This window comes from Acromyrmex echinatior, chromosome 13, assembly GCF_024713525.1.
Source record: "Acromyrmex echinatior isolate Ae372 chromosome 13, ASM2471352v2, whole genome shotgun sequence".
NCBI lineage: Eukaryota > Metazoa > Arthropoda > Insecta > Hymenoptera > Formicidae > Acromyrmex > Acromyrmex echinatior.
In genome coordinates, this window is record NC_141864.1 from 4851196 (window position 1) to 4873243 (window position 22048).

Here is a 22048-nt window from a genome sequence, read left to right on the forward strand (position 1 = left end):
GACGCTACGTGACGGTGAATGCTGCATTTTTAACTGATCGTGCGACTATCCTCTGTATCCTTCCATTGTACTCGATAGAAACTTATACGTGTGAGTAAAATGTAGGTCGTATAAATAATCAAAAACCTCGTCAGAGTCGTGTTCATGCTTCTTGCAAATTTAATATGCAAGTCAACGTTGTTGCTTTCATATATCGAACGAGTGTGATCAATCACAGATTTTGCAGTTACGACTAGTTTTTAGTCTAACTTAAGGGGAGATCCCCTTAATATTACTTCGAAATTAGTTATTAAATATTACAAGTAAATAAATATTATAAATTAAAAAAGATAATATGTAATTGTTTATGATACACTATTTCTTTTGCGATAAATTATAAATTATTTTAATATAAAACATTTTTTTTTATAGTCGATTAATAAACCTTAATGGCCATTCTACAATAAGCCATTAGTCATAAAACAGAAGTTAGAAGCTGAAAATTGACTGCTATTGGGCAATTTCCAACTTCTAACTTCTGACTAATGGCTTATTGTAGAATGGCCATAAGATATTTGTTTAAAACATTTTTTGCCTCGTGACGGAATAGTTTTTAGATTTTATGTAACGTTCCATTTTTAACTAACATCACAATCTATTTAGTAATAAATACGGATAGACTTGAAAGATTAAGCTGTAATTGTAATTTATCTAATTTAGATAAAAGGAGAGTCACTTAAAATTATTAGATAAAATAATTATACATATTCTCTAAAAAAATAATTATATATATTCTAAAACAAAAATAAGAAAGAACATACGCAAGTTATTATTCGCACAAGTCATATATTTAAAAAGATCTTAGCAAAAATAAATTCGTATAAAATTTTAAAATATTATTTAAATTACTTCAAATTTTTGTGGCTCGATAACATAAAACAAAAATAGGAAAGCGCATATAGGCAAGTTATTATTCGCACAAATCATATATTTAAAATATAATTACATGTCAACGTTTCGGTCAAGTCGTGAGTACAATCCATCGTCAGTGCAATCAAGAGAATGCAAATGTTAAAAAATATAATTTAGCACATTATATTATATATAGGATGTCGCAGTACAAAATTTCAAAAATTAATTCTGTCTTCATAATCTCTTTTGCAGTAAAATTAAGAATTTATTCTTGATATTTATAACTTGTATGTTAAAACACAAGTCATTAACATACAAGTTATCAAGAATAAATTTTTAATTTCACTGTAAAAAAGATTACGAAGGCACGATTAATTTTTGGAATTTCATATTGCGATATCCTATATATATATAATGTGCTAAATTATATTTTTTAACATTTGCATTCTCTTGATTGTGCTGATGATAGTCACAATTTGATCGAAACGTTTACATGTAATTATATTTTAGATAGATGACTTCTGCGAATAATAACTTGCGTATGTGACTATATGCGCTTTCTTATTTTTGTAATTGTAAGCAAACTACATTTAAAGTTGCAAAGAAAATTTAAATAAATACAAATCATTAAAGGTGCAAAGAAAATTTATATAAATACAATCCACCACCCCCGCCGATTTCACCGGCGGTCCTCTTTTCTTGGTAAGTAAAAAGTACTCACCCATAAAAAAAAAACGAGCCACTGATAAATTTAGTAACCTGTTTTTTGCAGGTGAATAAATTTTTTAATGTGTTTTTTATTTTTATGTCTGACTATTTTATTATATTTCGCTAATCATATTGTAATGTGAACAGCGAAATAAAATACAATAATTAGCAATCATGTCATGCAATTTTTTAATATTATCTTTTATTGTGAGGGGAGGATACTTTATACAATTCAATACTATAATAATAATAATTATTTATAATACGATATACAATTATAAACGCTGTTCAAAATATAATACAAATTTGATATAATAGGAGCATAATTAACAAATTTTAATAATGCAAGATTATACGAAAACGTCGAAGATACAGATAACACAAATTTTTCTAAACCAGTATTTAATGAAATATTGATAAACGCGAAAGAAATACTAACAACAATTCGATCGTACTATTAATTACTAACTTGCGAATATAAAACTTGTTAATATTGTGACAAAAAGTCATTAATATATTTATGACGGCACTTTTATCGCGTTTCAAGATAACTTATCCCAATAATGTAAACGAATCAATGTCCCTCCGCCTTGTGATACGCTACTTAGAATCCGATATAAAGAAGAGTAATTTTCACAGTGAAGAACGAACTTTCTACGTCAAATTTACAATATCCATTCGTAAAGAAAAATTAAGCATTCCGTCAAACACCAGCGGTCGTGTTAAAGAAGGTTGTAAATCCCAAATCTTTCAGATCACTTACAATAGTAATGAAGTAGTAATTTTGGTAGCATGTCAATTGCAATTACCATTTTTATCACTTCTTTAATATAATATTAAAATTCGTGAGAAAATATATTCAACCACCAATCGCTAAAAACATCACTTATTAAAAATGAATAGAATAGAATAATTTTCTTACGAAATAATGATTACGAAGGAGTACATTTAACAATAATAAAATACACGCGTTATTATAATTTTTTATATGTACGGGTACAAAAGTTTTATACGTCGGGTACCAACTGTACGAGATGAGCCGAACCCGGTAATAACGAGATCATTTATACTGAAAAATTTATTACATAAAATTTAACAATTCTTTATTTTTCAAAAATTACAATTATTAATATCCCGTTAATACGAGAGTAGTACCTATTCGACTTATCTTGAATTTTTTGTACCCATGCATTTTTAATTCAACTCATGTAATCATGATAACAATGTTAAAAGACAATAAAAAATTTTGAAGAAAATTATGTAAATCGATAAAATCAACATCCGTTAAATATAATCTCATAAGATCCGCATGTATTTTATCATAGAAAAGTGTTATACGTACACATATAAATAATAACAATAAAATTATTAAAAAATCTAAAAATAAAATAATAAAATTAATAATTAAAAATATTCTGCAATGGCGGGATGTCCAATACCTAAAAATGATTTTAAAATATCGGTTAGAAAATTGAATATACACATTCGTAACCATATTTTTGTTAGACCAATAATCGAAAAATTAGCAAATTATTTGTATAAAATTTAAATTTGTTCACTTAATAATTAGAATTTAAACAAATTATAATTGTATATCCATATCGATTATATAATACTTAATTCTTATAGTTATTAAGACAGTACTATTACTAACATTATTATTACTAGTAGGAGAACATTTAATAAAACAAAGAAAGCGAAAATTGTATGCTAAAATATACCACTGAATTAATTTTGCAACTTGACTTTAAAATGTATAGTTATTGTCATTGACTCATTAACAAAATTATTACTACCAGTAACTGTAGACGAAAAACCCGGGATGCATACCAATTCTGTACAAGAATCTCCGAAGAGACACTAAACTAGACTTTGCGAATGGACTTCACGACGAGGAATAATTCTCCATGATAAAAATAATTACAACTTTCCATCGGTTATATAAACTACGTAATCACTGGCATCCATCTGACGCGAGAGACAGCGATATAAGAGGCCTTTGCATATAATAAATTGTTTTAACTAAAATATACTTGTAATTCTACAATTAACATTGTAGATCTTTAATGTCAAAAAGCAAGAAAGGAGCTAATATTTAACAATTGTCTCAGTCAAAGCTCCAATCTTTATGACTTATTTTATAAATTTACATACTAAATATAAAGAAAAATTGACGATTATTCTAAACATCAAATATTTAATAAAAAGTTACTTAAAATTATTAATGACTTTTTGATATACAGAACAAAATCTAAAAAAAAAAAGATTTAGAATTAAATATTTCAAAGTTAATAAATAGCAAAAATTAAATAATCAAAGTTATTAAATCACTAAACAATTTTTGTTATTAAGATGTACGTTTCGTCTATTTCGTATAATTTACATCAATTACGATTACGCAACAATTTGGTTTACTACAAGATAAATGCTATTTGCATTGAATAGATATTCAAAACGGATATATATATGCACACACACCAGTAAATGTACAATTAATTAATAACCCGGGAAAAAATGTTTCATATATAATTATATATATTAATTATATAAAATCAATAATTATACATAATCATATAAAAAATTGACATATTTTATATACAATTAGATATCATTATATAAAATATGTCCATATATATAACATTTTTGCCCGGAAATCATTGGGTAAATTACAAAAGTAAGTATGATTATAGCATTCATCTGAACGTAGTTTACATAAATTTTGTATTACGTATCTAATATTATTACACATACATTTATTTATGATAAAGTTAATTACAATATTAACGCGTTATATAATTTGTACGTGTATAGAATTTTAAGAAAAAGTTTAATTTTAGGGTAGTTGAAAATTTAATAAAATTTGAAATTAATTTGGCTTATTTTCATATTTGATAATTGGAATAAAATGCTGATAAGTAAATAAAACTAAAAATTAATTGAAAATTTTATTCAATTTTTAATCCTTTATTTCCAATTATCAAGTGTGTACATATGACGTCTTCAGTCCTACCTGTCTATATTTATCCTATATAGTCTTATCTATACAGTCCCTACCTACAGTCCATACTTATTACCGTCCTACATACTCTCATTTATTCGTGCCTATTCGCGATACCTATCTCTACCCATGTATTCCTACCTACATTACTTCATATATGTCCAATAACACCGCAAATATAATACGTCCATGGTTGCAAATATAATACGTCCATTGATTTGTTCAGACAAAGTAGCTTTCCGGCTGTTGTAAAATTCTTCAATACGATTGGTTTTTACTTTTGGCTCTTTATGGATTTAAATGTATAAACCAATCAAATAGAAGAATTATACAACAGTTGCAAAGCTGCTTTCTCTGCTGAACGCAGCCAATGTCTAACCATATCCTATCGCGTATTAATAAACTTAGTGGGATAACTTAATCGCGATCATACTAATAATAAATAAGCAATAAGCAATAATATAATTAAAACAGGCTCTTTCAATCTTTAAAATACCAAAAAAATTAACAAATAACAGGGCTAATGAAAGTCAGCGCGAATAATTAAGCGCAAGTTTTGTAGATCTTTTAATCTATCAAACTTGCGCTTGATAATCCGCGCTGTTTCTCTTAGTCCTGTTGTTTGTTGGTTTTCTTTTGTATTTTAAATAACTCTCAAAAAATATAAGAACTCACAATTTGCGAGCAAATTACCCTCCCGAATATTTAGTTTATCTTTTATAAAGTTAGATTGGTGTCACACCAACCCATCTCTCAATGAGCAGAATGTCTAAAATCGATGCATAAGACAAATTTAAGATATCTTTAAGAATTCTTTAAGAAACACCTTTAAGATATTTTATAAAGAATTCTGAAAGATATATTAGAGTTGTCTTATGCGTCGATTTTAGATATTTTGTTCATTGGGCTTTTTTCAAATTCACTTGCAATAAATAACATGTTGAAATTCAAATAAAATAACTATTTCCTTATATCGAAAAAATTGCCACTCACCAATCCGATGCGCAACAGTGGAGTTATATCTGCAACGTCGCTACGATGATTCTGTAACAAATAAATTAAAATCCAAATTAAAACAGAATAAAGAAATAATTATTACTTTAAAAAATAACTGCTATATAAACGCATGCAGTTTGCTTAAATAATTATACAATTCTACAAATATAATTTTTGTAAGCATCGAATTTTGTCCCATTATTTAATTAGACATAAAACAATTATATATTCTCTAAAATAATTATATTATTTTTTAAAAAATAATTAGAGAAAAGTCACAGATTCCGACATATCACTTTGTCTTTAGATAATATTTCTAAAACAAAAGGTAAAAATGAAACTTTAAAAACATAAGTACAAACTAAAAAGTGTTTTCCAACAGATAGCATAAGCAATTTTTATAATAATATTTGCAATTTAGCAATAATTAATTTTTAAGGTAAGCAAAAATAAACGTCTGACAAAATGTGCTCCAAAACTGACACAATAGGCAATAGTGTTATGTATTCTTATTTTTTTTTCTTTTACAGGAATTATCTGTACAGAGTACCTACAAGTGAATGTATACAAGATATTAGATATAAGAAATATATAGAATCTCTTCACTCTCTTCGTTATAAAATATTTTTATTGAAGTATATGCATATTTACTTTATCCTGTTCTCTCTGCAAGATGCAAATATGCTATGCGATAGTTTTTCAAGAGTTATTCTATATATGAACGATTGTCTTCAGCTCCAATAAAGCTATTTGACATTATGAAGTAACATTATAAAGATTAAATCATGACCTGTTTTACAGACAGGTGGTTTACGCTGCATCCCAATTTTATATTTAAAATCACATCAAAAAACTAAGAGAAAAAAATAATATAAAATTGATTTAGGAAACTACAAGCATTTAGAATAACGTAATATTATCGATAAAGTCACTGTTATTTTTTAAAACTACGCAATTTACAAAAGAAAATCGTAAAAATTTTATTTTCACAATCGTAGAATTCGTTTTTAGTTGATTTGGTATAAAAATAAGCCACAAATATACAAATTATGAGTTTGTACTTCTTTAATTAGCTAAACAGATCATGATTGTATTAGTATTAATAAAGTGCAACAATTAGTTTCTGAGAAATAAGAGGGTGTCGCTGCAGCAGATCTATATCAGAATCAGCGACTTTTCTCTATATATATTCTCTAAAAAAGAGCTTAGCAAAAATAAATTTGTATAAAATTTTAAAATATTATTTAAATTACTTGAAAATTTTATACAAATTTATTTTTGCTAAGATTTTTTTAGAGAATATATAAATAAAATTTAAACAAAGTTATTAAAGATGGCTCGATAACATAAAACAAAAATAAGAAAGCGCATACAGCTACATCCGCAAGTTATTATTCGTACAAGTCATATATCTAAAATATAATTACATGTAAACGTTTCGGTTAAGTCGTAACCATCGTCAGTACAATCAAGAAAATGCAAATGTTAAAAAATATAATTTAACACATTATATACAGGATGTCGCAGTACAAAATTCCAAAAATTAATCCTGTCTTCATAATCTCTTTTGCAGTGAAATTAAGAATTTATTCATGATATTTATAACTTGTATGTTAAAACACAGGTCATTAACATACAAGTTATCAAAAGATAAGGAAGGCATGTTTAATTTTTGGAATTTTATACTGCGATATCTTATATATATATAATGTGCTAAATCATATTTTTTAACTAATATTTTTTAATTATTTTTTTAGAGAATATGTATAATTATTTTATCTAAAAATTTTAAGTGACTCTCCTTTTATCTAAATTAGATAAAAGGAGAGTTACTTAAAAATTACTTGGAAATTTTATACAAATTTATTTTCGCTAAGATCATCTTTAAAAAATATATATAATTATTTTAGAGAATACATATATTACTTTAGAGAGAGAATATATAATTATTTTATACAATTATTTTATAAAATATAGAGAATTATTTAAATCATTTTGTTTAACAATGATTCAAAAAAATAATCATTTTTTACTCATTGTCAAATAAAATGATTTAAAAACAAGCGAAAAAAGGTAAATTTTACACAAACAAAAAATAATATTTACCACCAGGTTGCTCCACCGATGCCCGATGTCTCTCCCAGACCGCGTAAAACACTCGCGAATACACTGTAATCGCGCGCGGACTATAACTTAAATCCGATAACTTGACGGCACTCCCGAAACGCGCGACGCGACGAACCGGCTGCGGTTCGTTCATTTTCAAGTAAATCGGCCGCGAGGGTAGCTTCCCCATTGGATTTTTACACGAAGAGAACGATTTTACTCAATATCTAAAGATTTATCTGGATATACATTCAGACATATCCGAAAATTTTTAGATATTTGAGAAAAATCATTCTTTTCGTGTAAAATATCCTCTGGGTACTGAGCCCCCTCACCACGTTAAGGTGTACCCGTGAAAGGGAAGATAATCTGAAAAATGTAATAAATACCTATGCTATTATTGCAATCGGTTAGAACTTTTAGAAACGAATATCACGTCTGAAATCCGTTATCATTGCGAAAAAGTCAAAGCAGAAAAAAGGGCTGAATCTTTTATTTATTCATAGATAATGTCTGTAAGATATTATTAGAATCTATAAAAATGTTTCTTTTATTAATTGTTCCAAAGTTACGGTTAATTTTTTAATGGATCGTAACGAAAGATGCACAAAAACAAAAATTAATTAAATTATTAAACTGTATTAATTGTATTGAAAGCAGGAATTGTGACTTTTTTGCATGAGAGTATTCGTATCAACGTTGCTTTTCTATGATTCGTGTGATATCATTCGTACAAACAAGTAGCCGTGTCGCATACTGCTCCTTTTTACATTTCTTTTTGAAACATATAATAATCGCAAAAAATGCTAGGTATAATACGAAATGTTGTATTTTATGAATATTCACATAATACGATTACTAGTATGAATAATTATTCATAAAGTATAATACAACGTTTCGTATTGTGTTAGACATTCTTCGCGAAAAAGATTTTCAAAAAGTAATGTGAAAAGAAGCCGCGACACAGCTACGTTGTTTGTACGAGCTTCGGTAAGGGAATAATAACTGCGCGATAACTAGGCGTAAACATGACGCGCCAACCGTCGAAATACTACGTACTAACGTACGCCTATTACAAAATCAGTAAAATAATATTCATTACGTTTTAATATTCTTCGATGAATATTACACGATGCTTTATTATATGATTTACGTTTTATTTTTTGAATTCGTTACGCACACAATTCTATATCTTAGGCCGGTATTCATAGTCAAGGCTTATATTCAAGACCGTCTTAAATATAATTTTAAGAAGTCACGAATCAGAGATTCGTATTAATGTCTCAAGATATTACTTAAGACAGTCTTGAAATAAGAACGGACTGTGAATATCGTCCTTGGATATCTAATTTATATATCTGTAAATGTATAATACGAATTATATTTATAACATTATTATATTTAGTACTGTTTCATAATTTAAAAAATGTTTACGTGTATCTTTACTTAAAGAATGTATATTATTAATCTTATTATTAATCTTTATTTGAACGTAAATCATCAAAGAGAGTAATAAAGATTGAGATATAACTCTGGTACTCCTTATGTAATTAATTAACAGTTCGCGTTCGTGAATCTCTAATTTTCGTAGATCAATGCGCGAGCGCCTCACGCCACACGTCCGTCTTGCTGCGAAGTCGAGCGAATACCAAAGTGACGATCGACCACCGCGCCGCGCCCCCCTACGCCTTCGCTTCGCGACCCACCGCTTTTCGTCGCGCGCGACCCCCTTCCCCCCCCCTTAGCTTTTCGCCGGGTGCTATTTGTAGCCTATTTAGGCGTTTGAAAAATATTGAACGGTTAGTACAATTATTCAAGTATTTTATATGATTTTGGCAAACGGATATCGCCGCACATTTCGCGTTTTGCTTTGTGGCATCTCGGGCACAATCCTATATTACTTGCATGATTCTCTTAAATGAATTAGTAATTATTCGCGTGAGATATTTTTGATATTTTCAATAATTCTCAATTTTCACAATTCTTTTTAATGATCCATTCTTCAATAAAGATTGATAAATGTTTTTTATATGCGAATAAACAATTAGTGCTGAATACAGCTTTGGCTAAAAGTACTAAACATCTTGTTAATCATTATTTAATTTTTCAATTAATAAATTAATTTAAGACCTATTGTAACGCCGATCATGACTCGATAAAGTAACATACGAATTATTTAAAATAAAAAATAGAAAATAAGGTTCAGAAACTTATTTAAAATATAAAATCGTAGGAATATGTGCAAAAAGCAGGTGCAAAAAGCTTGTTTAAAATAAAAGATATAAAATAGTTTCCGGAAACTTATATAAAATATTAAATAATGTACATGTTTAAAAACATATATTATTATATATATTATATATGAAACATATTTATCCTTTAAATATTTTTGCTTCGGAATTTTACACTTTTGTATAAAAAAATAGTTTTCTCATTGTGTCAACTATATTTAGTTATAACAATGTATATACAATTTGTTATAAATATCCAACTTACAAATACTTTCTAAAGATGTCAAAATGTACGTAAGAACCGTTTCGACGAAAATTAAAGTATGTAATTTAAATAAAAAAATTAAATTTTATTTAATATTATTCATTATTTTATATAAGTTTCCGGAACTATTTATATCTTTTATTTTAAACAGCTTTTGCACCTGCTTTTGCACATATTCCTACGATTTTATATTTAAATAAGTTTCTGAATCTTATTTTCTATTTTTTATTTAAATAATTCGTATGTTACTTTATCGAGTCATGATCGGCGTTACAATAGGTCTTAAATTAATTTATTAATTGAAAAATTAAATAATGATTAACAAGATGTTTAGTACTTTTAGCCAAAGCTGTATTCAGCACTAATTGTTTCACGATATTAAGAAAATTCGCATATAAAAAACATTTATCAATCTTTATTGAAGAATGGATCATTAAAAAGAATTGTGAAAATTGAGAATTATTGAAAATATCAAAAATATCTCACGCGAATAATTACTAATTCATTTAAGAGAACCATGCAAGTAATATAGGATTGTGCCCGACGATATCCGTTTGCCAAAATCATATAAAATACTTGAATAATTGTACTAACCGTTCAATATTTTTCAAACGCCTAAATAGGCTACAAATAGCACCCGGCGAAAAGCTAAGGGGGGGGGGAAGGGGGTCGCGCGCGACGAAAAGCGGTGGGTCGCGAAGCGAAGGCGTAGGGGGGCGCGGCGCGGTGGTCGATCGTCACTTTGGTATTCGCTCGACTTCGCAGCAAGACGGACGTGTGGCGTGAGGCGCTCGCGCATTGATCTACGAAAATTAGAGATTCACGAACGCGAACTGTTAATTAATTACATAAGGAGGCTCAAATAGTAATATTGCTCAAAACTAAGGTGTGTACCAGAGTTATATCTCAATCTTTATTACTCTCTTTGATGATTTACGTTCAAATAAAGATTAATAATAAGATTAATAATATACATTCTTTAAGTAAAGATACACGTAAACATTTTTTAAATTATGAAACAGTACTAAATATAATAATGTTATACATTTACAGATATATAAATTAGATATCCAAGGACGATATTCACAGTCCGTTCTTATTTCAAGACTGTCTTAAGTAATATCTTGAGACATTAATACGAATCTCTGATTCGTGACTTCTTAAAATTATATTTAAGACGGTCTTGAATATAAGCCTTGACTATGAATACCGGCCTAAGATATAGAATTGTGTGCGTAACGAATTCAAAAAATAAAACGTAAATCATATAATAAAGCATCGTGTAATATTCATCGAAGAATATTAAAACGTAATGAATATTATTTTACTGATTTTGTAATAGGCGTACGTTAGTACGTAGTATTTCGACGGTTGGCGCGTGACCTTCGGTTGGGGATGGTACGAGGTGGCACGGAACGGCGCGTCATGTTTACGCCTAGTTATCGCGCAGTTATTATTCCCTTACCGAAGCTCGTACAAACAACGTAGCTGTGTCGCGGCTTCTTTTCACATTACTTTTTGAAAATCTTTTTCGCGAAGAATGTGTTGTATTATACTTTATGAATAATTATTCATACTAGTAATCGTATTATGTGAATATTCATAAAATACAACATTTCGTATTATACCTAGCATTTTTTGCGATTATTATATGTTTCAAAAAGAAATGTAAAAAGGAGCAGTATGCGACACGGCTACTTGTTTGTACGAATGATATCACACGAATCATAGAAAAGCAACGTTGATACGAATACTCTCATGCAAAAAAGTCACAATTCCTGCTTTCAATACAATTAATACAGTTTAATAATTAATTAATTTTTGTTTTTGTGCATCTTTCGTTACGATCCATTAAAAAATTAACCGTAACTTTGGAACAATTAATAAAAGAAACATTTCTTCCTTTTATTAATCTCTAGCCTATTTTATAGATTCTAATAATATCTTACAGACATTATCTATGAATAAATAAAAGATTCAGCCCTTTTTTCTGCTTTGACTTTTTCGCAATGATAACGGATTTCAGACGTGATATTCGTTTCTAAATTATTACATTTTTCAGATTATCTTCCCTTTCACGGGTACACCTTAACGTGGTGAGGGGGCTCAGTACCCAGAGGATATTTTACACGAAAAGAATGATTTTTCTCAAATATCTAAAAATTTTCGGATATGTCTGAATGTATATCCAGATAAATCTTTAGATATTGAGTAAAATCGTTCTCTTCGTGTAAAAATCCAATGGGGAAGCTACCCTCGCGGCCGATTTACTTGAAAATGAACGAACCGCAGCCGGTTCGTCGCGTCGCGCGTTTCGGGAGTGCCGTCAAGTTATCGGATTTAAGTTATAGTCCGCGCGCGATTACAGTGTATTCGCGAGTGTTTTACGCGAGTGTCCTGTGCATATTCTGAGAGGAGGTGGAGGTCTGGGAGAGACATCGGGCATCGGTGGAGCAACCTGGTGGTAAATATTATTTTTTGTTTGTGTAAAATTTACCTTTTTTCGCTTGTTTTTAAATCATTTTATTTGACAATGAGTAAAAAATGTTGTTAAACAAAATGATTTAAATAATTCTCTATATTTTATAAAATAATTGTATAAAATAATTATATATTCTCTCTCTAAAGTAATATATGTATTCTCTAAAATAATTATATATATTTTTTAAAGATGATCTTAGCGAAAATAAATTTGTATAAAATTTCCAAGTAATTTTTAAGTAACTCTCCTTTTATCTAATTTAGATAAAAGGAGAGTCACTTAAAATTTTTAGATAAAATAATTATACATATTCTCTAAAAAAATAATTAAAAAATATTAGTTAAAAAATATGATTTAGCACATTATATATATATAAGATATCGCAGTATAAAATTCCAAAAATTAATCCTGCCTTCCTAATCTTTTTTTACAGTGAAATTAAGAATTTATTCTTGATAACTTGTATGTTAATGACCTGTGTTTTAACATACAAGTTATAAATATCATGAATAAATTCTTAATTTCACTGCAAAAGAGATTATGAAGACAGGATTAATTTTTGGACCTGTATATAATGTGTTAAATTATATTTTTTAACATTTGCATTTTCTTGATTGTACTGACGATGGTTACGACTTAACCGAAACGTTTACATGTAATTATATTTTAGATATATGACTTGTACGAATAATAACTTGCGGATGTAGCTGTATGCGCTTTCTTATTTTTGTTTTATGTTATCGAGCCATCTTTAATAACTTTGTTTAAATTTTATTTATATATTCTCTAAAAAAATCTTAGCAAAAATAAATTTGTATAAAATTTTCAAGTAATTTAAATAATATTTTAAAATTTTATACAAATTTATTTTTGCTAAGCTCTTTTTTAGAGAATATATATAGAGAAAAGTCGCTGATTCTGATATAGATCTGCTGCAGCGACACCCTCTTATTTCTCAGAAACTAATTGTTGCACTTTATTAATACTAATACAATCATGATCTGTTTAGCTAATTAAAGAAGTACAAACTCATAATTTGTATATTTGTGGCTTATTTTTATACCCGAATTCTACGATTGTGAAAATAAAATTTTTACGATTTTCTTTTGTAAATTGCGTAGTTTTAAAAAATAACAGTGACTTTATCGATAATATTACGTTATTCTAAATGCTTGTAGTTTCCTAAATCAATTTTATATTATTTTTTTCTCTTAGTTTTTTGATGTGATTTTAAATATAAAATTGGGATGCAGCGTAAACCACCTGTCTGTAAAACAGGTCATGATTTAATCTTTATAATGTTACTTCATAATGTCAAATAGCTTTATTGGAGCTGAAGACAATCGTTCATATATAGAATAACTCTTGAAAAACTATCGCATAGCATATTTGCATCTTGCAGAGAGAAACAGGATAAAGTAAATATGCATATACTTCAATAAAAATATTTTATAACGAAGAGAGTGAAGAGATTCTATATATTTCTTATATCTAATATCTTGTATACATTCACTTGTAGGTACTCTGTACAGATAATTCCTGTAAAAGAAAAAAAAATAAGGAGCACATTTTGTCAGACGTTTATTTTTGCTTACCTTAAAAATTAATTATTGCTAAATTGCAAATATTATTATAAAAATTGCTTATGCTATCTGTTGGAAAACACTTTTTAGTTTGTACTTATGTTTTAAGTTTCATTTTTACCTTTTGTTTTAGAAATATTATCTAAAGACAAAGTGATATGTCGGAATCTGTGACTTTTCTCTAATTATTTTTTAAAAAATAATATAATTATTTTAGAGAATATATAATTGTTTTATGTCTAATTAAATAATGGGACAAAATTCGATGCTTACAAAAATTATATTTGTAGAATTGTATAATTATTTAAGCAAACTGCATGCGTTTATATAGCAGTTATTTTTTAAAGTAATAATTATTTCTTTATTCTGTTTTAATTTGGATTTTAATTTATTTGTTACAGAATCATCGTAGCGACGTTGCAGATATAACTCCACTGTTGCGCATCGGATTGGTGAGTGGCAATTTTTTCGATATAGATTTATTTGAATTTCAACATTGTTATTTATTGCAAGTGAATTTGAAAAAAGCCCAATGAACAAAATATCTAAAAATCGACGCATAAGACAATTTTAATATATCTTTCAGAATTCTTTATAAAATATCTTAAAGGTGTTTCTTAAAGAATTCTTAAAGATATCTTAAAGTTGTCTTATGCATCAATTTTAGACATTCTGCTCATTGAGAAGTGGGTTGATGTGACACCAATCTAACTTTATAAAAGATAAACTAAATATTCGGGAGGGTAATTTGCTCGCAAATTGTGAGTTCTTATATTTTTTGAGAATTATTTAAAATATAAAAGAAAACCAACAAACAACAGGACTAAAAGAAACTAAAAGAAACAGCGCGGATTACCAAGCGCAAGTTTGATAGATTAAAAGATCTACAAAACTTGCGCTTAATTATTCGCGCTGACTTTCATTAGCCCTGTTATTTGTTAATTTTTTTGGTATTTTAAAGATTGAAAGAGCCTGTTTTAATTATATTGATTAAGTTATCCCACTAAGTTTATTAATACGCGATAGGATATGGTTAGACATTGGCTGCGTTCAGCAGAGAAAGCAGCTTTGCAACTGTTGTATAATTCTTCTATTTGATTGGTTTATACATTTAAATCCATAAAGAGCCAAAAGTAAAAACCAATCGTATTGAAGAATTTTACAACAGCCGGAAAGCTACTTTGTCTGAACAAATCAATGGACGTATTATATTTGCAACCATGGACGTATTATATTTGCGGTGTTATTGGACATATATGAAGTAATGTAGGTAGGAATACATGGGTAGAGATAGGTATCGCGAATAGGCACGAATAAATGAGAGTATGTAGGACGGTAATAAGTATGACTGTAGGTAGGGACTGTATAGATAAGACTATATAGGATAAATATAGGTAGGTAGGTCTGAAGACATCATGTATACATACTTGATAATTGGAAATAAAGGATTAAAAATTGAATTAAATTTTTAATTAATTTTAAATTTTATTTAATTATCAGCATCTTGTTCCAAGTATCAAATATGAAAATAGCCAAATTAATTTCAAATTTTATGTATTTCTTATTTATATATTCAATTAAATTTTCAGCTACCCTGAAATTAAACTTTTTTATAAAATTTTATACACGTACAAATTATGTAATGCGTCAATGTAATTAACTTTATCGTAAATAAATGTATCTATAACAATATTAAGTACGTAATACAAACAAATATGTAAATAAGTTGCGATGAATGTATAATATATTCTTGTACTTTACCCTGATCCGCGGCAAAAAGTTATAATATGGCAATATTTCTATAGGTCTCTAACTGTTTATACAATATGTCATTTTTACGATTCTGTCTATGATTTTCTCTATCTCAATCTCTACATCCTGAAACATATTTTCCGGGTATATCCTTGTACCTATGGTGTTGGTGCTTATATCTATATTCTCTTATCATATCTATCTATCTATCTCTCCTTTTCATCTCCTCCCTGCACCTCGCATCTCTTTAGTCCACCCCATGTGCGTTCGTCCTGAGTCCTTATACGCCTAGTCCGAAACTTCCTCTTCTCCACCCCTTTTTATCTCACCCTTTCCTCTTTCCTTTCCTTCACCCTTCCCCTCCTCTTCCCTCCTTTTTTCTCTTTCCTTTCCTCCCCCCCCTTCCTCCTAACTTCTCTCTAAATCTTCTTTTCTCCTCATATTCTCATATAAAACTTTTCATGTCTCCTATTTTAGTTCTTATTCTACTTGATCATCATTACTTTCCATTCATCAACTTAAATGCAAGATTTCCAAATCTTTAGATTAAAGTTTCAACTCCCCTACAATTAAAACTTTTTCTTAAATTCTATACACGTACAAATTATATAACGCGTGAATATTGTAAAGTAACTTACTCATCAATAATTATGTTTATAATATTCGATACGTCGTGACAAATATTTATGTGACTGTTTCAAGCATCATGCTATAATCATAACTTACCTTTTTACTTTACCCAATGAGACATTTCCGGCAAAAAGTTTATAATCTGATCATATTTTATTACTGAATCTAATTGATTTAAATCTGTAATTTCTTTATTTCATAGATAGTCACTGATGTGATTTTATAGAATTATATATATAGATATCTTAACCTGTTCCCCGGGTTATTCATTCTTGTACATTTACGTCTCATTCCGGTTTGATGTCTACTTCAGCAAACTTAGCATGATTATTTGTAGAAACCAATCCTGTTGCGTAATCGTAATTGATGTAAATTATACGAAATAGACGAAACGTACATCTTAATAACAAAATTGTTTAGTGATTTAATAACTTTGATTATTTAATTTTGCTATTTATTAACTTTGAAATATTTAATTCTAAATCTTTTTTTTTTTAGATTTTGTTCTGTATATCAAAAAGTCATTAATAATTTTAAGTAACTTTTTATTAAATATTTGATGTTTAGAATAATCGTCAATTTTTCTTTATATTTAGTATGTAAATTTATAAAATAAGTCATAAAGATTGGAGCTTTGACTGAGACAATTGTTAAATATTAGCTCCTTTCTTGCTTTTTGACATTAAAGATCTACAATGTTAATTGTAGAATTACAAGTATATTTTAGTTAAAACAATTTATTATATGCAAAGGCCTCTTATATCGCTGTCTCTCGCGTCAGATGGATGCCAGTGATTACGTAGTTTATATAACCGATGGAAAGTTGTAATTATTTTTATCATGGAGAATTATTCCTCGTCGTGAAGTCCATTCGCAAAGTCTAGTTTAGTGTCTCTTCGGAGATTCTTGTACAGAATTGGTATGCATCCCGGGTTTTTCGTCTACAGTTACTGGTAGTAATAATTTTGTTAATGAGTCAATGACAATAACTATACATTTTAAAGTCAAGTTGCAAAATTAATTCAGTGGTATATTTAGCATACAATTTTCGCTTTCTTTGTTTTATTAAATGTTCTCCTACTAGTAATAATAATGTTAGTAATAGTACTGTCTTAATAACTATAAGAATTAAGTATTATATAATCAATATGGATATACAATTATAATTTGTTTAAATTCTAATTATTAAGTGAACAAATTTAAATTTTATACAAATAATTTGCTAATTTTTCGATTATTGGTCTAACAAAAATATGGTTACGAATGTGTATATTCAATTTTCTAACCGATATTTTAAAATCATTTTTAGGTATTGGACATCCCGCCATTGCAGAATATTTTTAATTAATAATTTTATTATTTTATTTTTAGATTTTTTAATAATTTTATTGTTATTATTTATATGTGTACGTATAACACTTTTCTATGATAAAATACATGCGGATCTTATGAGATTATATTTAACGGATGTTGATTTTATCGATTTACATAATTTTCTTCAAAATTTTTTATTGTCTTTTAACATTGTTATCATGATTACATGAGTTGAATTAAAAATGCATGGGTACAAAAAATTCAAGATAAGTCGAATAGGTACTACTCTCGTATTAATAATTATTATATTAATAATTGTAATTTTTGAAAAATAAAGAATTGTTAAATTTTATGTAATAAATTTTTCAGTATAAATGATCTCGTTATTACCGGGTTCGGCTCATCTCGTACAGTTGGTACCCGACGTATAAAACTTTTGTACCCGTACATATAAAAAATTATAATAACGCGTGTATTTTATTATTGTTAAATGTACTCCTTCGTAATCATTATTTCGTAAGAAAATTATTCTATTCTATTCATTTTTAATAAGTGATGTTTTTAGCGATTGGTGGTTGAATATATTTTCTCACGAATTTTAATATTATATTAAAGAAGTGATAAAAATGGTAATTGCAATTGACATGCTACCAAAATTACTACTTCATTACTATTGTAAGTGATCTGAAAGATTTGGGATTTACAACCTTCTTTAACACGACCGCTGGTGTTTGACGGAATGCTTAATTTTTCTTTACGAATGGATATTGTAAATTTGACGTAGAAAGTTCGTTCTTCACTGTGAAAATTACTCTTCTTTATATCGGATTCTAAGTAGCGTATCACAAGGCGGAGGGACATTGATTCGTTTACATTATTGGGATAAGTTATCTTGAAACGCGATAAAAGTGCCGTCATAAATATATTAATGACTTTTTGTCACAATATTAACAAGTTTTATATTCGCAAGTTAGTAATTAATAGTAAATACGATCGAATTGTTGTTAGTATTTCTTTCGCGTTTATCAATATTTCATTAAATACTGGTTTAGAAAAATTGTGTTATCTGTATCTTCGACATTTTCGTATAATCTTGCATTATTAAAATTTGTTAATTATGCTTCTATTATATCAAATTTGTATTATATTTTGAACAGCGTTTATAATTGTATATCGTATTATAAATAATAATTATTATTATAGATATTGAATTGTATAAAGTATCCTCCCCTCACAATAAAAGATAATATTAAAAAATTGTATGACATGATTGCTAATTATTGTATTTTATTTCGCTGTTCACATTACAATACGATTAGCGAAATATAGTAAAATAGTCAGACATAAAAATAAAAAACACATTAAAAAATTTATTCACCTGCAAAAAACAGGTTACTAAATTTATCAGTGGCTCGTTTTTTTTTTATGGGTGAGTACTTTTTACTTACCAAGAAAAGAGGACCGCCGGTGAAATCGGCGGGGGTGGTGGATTGTATTTATATAAATTTTCTTTGCACCTTTAATGATTTGTATTTATTTAAATTTTCTTTGCACCTTTAAATGTAGTTTGCTTACAATTACAAAAATAAGAAAGCGCATATAGTCACATACGCAAGTTATTATTCGCACAAGTCATATATCTAAAATATAATTACATGTAAACGTTTCGATCAAATTGTGACTATCATCAGCACAATCAAGAGAATGCAAATGTTAAAAAATATAATTTAGCACTTTATATATATAGGATATCGCAGTATGAAATTCCAAAAATTAATCCTGCCTTCGTAATCTTTTTTACAGTGAAATTAAAAATTTATTCTTGATAACTTGTATGTTAATGACTTGTGTTTTAACATACAAGTTAATAAATATCAAGAATAAATTCTTAATTTTACTGCAAAAGAGATTATGAAGACAGAATTAATTTTTGAAATTTTGTACTGCGACATCCTATATATAATGTGCTAAATTATATTTTTTAACATTTGCATTCTCTTGATTACACTGACGATGGATTGTACTCACGACTTGACCGAAACGTTGACATGTAATTATATTTTAAATATATGATTTGTGCGAATAATAACTTGCCTGTATGCGCTTTCCTATTTTTGTTTTATGTTATCGAGCCACAAAAATTTGAAGTAATTTAAATAATATTTTAAAATTTTATACGAATTTATTTTTGCTAAGATCTTTTTAAATATATGACTTGTGCGAATAATAACTTGCGTATGTTCTTTCTTATTTTTGTTTTAGAATATATATAATTATTTTTTTAGAGAATATGTATAATTATTTTATCTAAAAATTTTAAGTGACTCTCCTTTTATCTAATTTAGATAAAAGGAGAGTTACTTAAAAATTATTGTATTTGAAATTTTATACAAATTTATTTTTGCTAAGATTTTTTTAGAGAATATATATAAATTAAAGTTAAACAAAGTTATTAGAGGTGGCTCGGTAACGTAAAACATAAATAAGAAAACGCATACAGTCACATACGCAAGTTATTATTCGCACAAGTCATATATCTAAAATATATTATAATTACATGTAAACGGTTTTGGTTCAAATTGTGACTATCATCAGCACAATCAAGAGAATGCAAATCTTAAAAAATATAATTTAGCACGTTATACATACATATGTATATATATATATATATATATATATATATATATATATATATACATACATATGTATCATTAAAAAAATTTATCAAATGTTAATAATGTTTTGTCAGTAGACATTGACTTATAATACCTAAATATATATTTATTTAAAAAAATAATAATAAAATTATATTAATGATTTTTGTACCAAATAAATGTTTTGTTAAATATTTGTTAAATATTTAGTAAATATCCAGTTAGTACTATTATAAACGAATATTTATTAAAATTAAGATACAATTTAGTATATTGACATAAATGTCGACATATATGTATGTAGGATATCCAATATATAATTATTAACATAATGATTATGGGTATGTAGAATGAACTAAACTGAATTAAAAGTCCTATATCTTTTTACGATTTTTGCAGTAAATAACAAAAAATTATTTTATAAAGATCTGCAATGTTTTATAAAGGCGAATGGCACGAACGACTTTCAGCACTATGTTGTTTATAGAGTACTTCTTCTAAGTTTTACTACGCGCCTAGAGATCGCAAACATTGGGTTGTCGCTTGTCACTAAATTGCGCGAATGCATACTGATTTCTAGATCTTTATAAATTAGTTTCTTGTCAACTATAGAAATTCGTAAAATGAAACTTTTCTTTTCATCCATTCCACAAATATTGTGTCATAGAAACATAATGTATAGAAACAAATATATTGTTTCTATTTTTTGCATTAAGATGAATTAGAGATGCATCGGATATTTGAAAAGTATCCAGTATTAACCGGTACTATTTTACTATCCGATCGGATAGTAGAAAGACATTGTCACGGAATCCGGAAAATATTGGATATCTGACTTGAAGAATTATTTTCTCGGATATCCGATATCCGGTAATTTTCGGTATCCGATCCGGTGCATTCCTAATATTAACAACATAAGATAACTTGTCTATGAACATTACACATGACAGAATTTATTTTCTCCTTTTCTTATTTTCATTATTTATCTGAATAAATATAATAAATTAGCTGCAAAAAAACTGTAATTAATTATAACATACTTAATATTCAAATATTTCTAATAATTTTGCAAATATATTACTCAGTAGTGTTCTTGATTTCTCAAGATAAATTGTATAATTTATATAGAATAAATTAAAATATAATAATTATGCAATTCCAAGATTAAATATCAACTTTAATCTATTCTAGTCTATTTATCTTAAAGTAAGATAAATAAGCAGATTTATAAAATGCGACATTTGTAAAATTTTTATGTTGTTATAAATTTATTACACGGGATACCGTCTTATATCAAAATATATTATAAATCTAATGTTATTTCTTTTTCCATAAATTCATATTACTTTAATATAAAATAACAAATAATTTAACTCACCGACATAATGCGCAACAGCAGAACTGTACACTATGTTGATTTGTGAAATACAAACATATT

The 22048-nt window shown here is 27.4% G+C and overlaps 2 protein-coding genes across 5 annotated transcripts in view; one reads left to right on the forward strand and one right to left on the reverse strand.

Moving 5' to 3' along the window:
• LOC105150663 (uncharacterized) overlaps window positions 1-22048 on the reverse strand; it is a 398699-nt gene that overhangs the window by 166567 nt on the left and 210084 nt on the right. The gene's annotated exons all lie outside the window — the stretch shown is intronic.
• olf413 (DBH like monooxygenase olf413) overlaps window positions 10934-22048 on the forward strand; it is a 345980-nt gene continuing 334865 nt past the window's right edge. Inside the window, exons 1-3 of the mRNA XM_087412835.1 lie at window positions 10934-11081; window positions 12258-12659; window positions 14662-14712. The gene's annotated coding sequence lies outside the window, so the exon portion shown is untranslated. The remainder of the gene's footprint in view (window positions 11082-12257; window positions 12660-14661; window positions 14713-22048) is intronic.